A 256-nucleotide genomic window follows, 5' to 3' on the forward strand; every position below is an offset into this window, starting at 1 on the left:
CTTTTATTGTGCCCCAGAGATTTTCCTACGTTGCATTTTCCTTTTTAATTAATTTGGGAGTTTTAAATTTTCTTTCTTTTTTTTTCCTTTTTTTTATTAGATATTTTCTTTATTTACATGTAAATTTCTCCTTTCCCAGTTTCCCCTCCAAAAAACAAAGAAACAAAGAAAAACAAACCCTTGTTGCCTCCCACTTCCCCATGCTTGCTACCCCACCCTCTCCCACTTTCTGGCCCTGGCATTCCCCTACACTGGG

The sequence above is a fragment of the Mastomys coucha genome, chromosome X, assembly GCF_008632895.1.
Source record: "Mastomys coucha isolate ucsf_1 chromosome X, UCSF_Mcou_1, whole genome shotgun sequence".
Taxonomy (NCBI): Eukaryota; Metazoa; Chordata; class Mammalia; order Rodentia; family Muridae; genus Mastomys; species Mastomys coucha.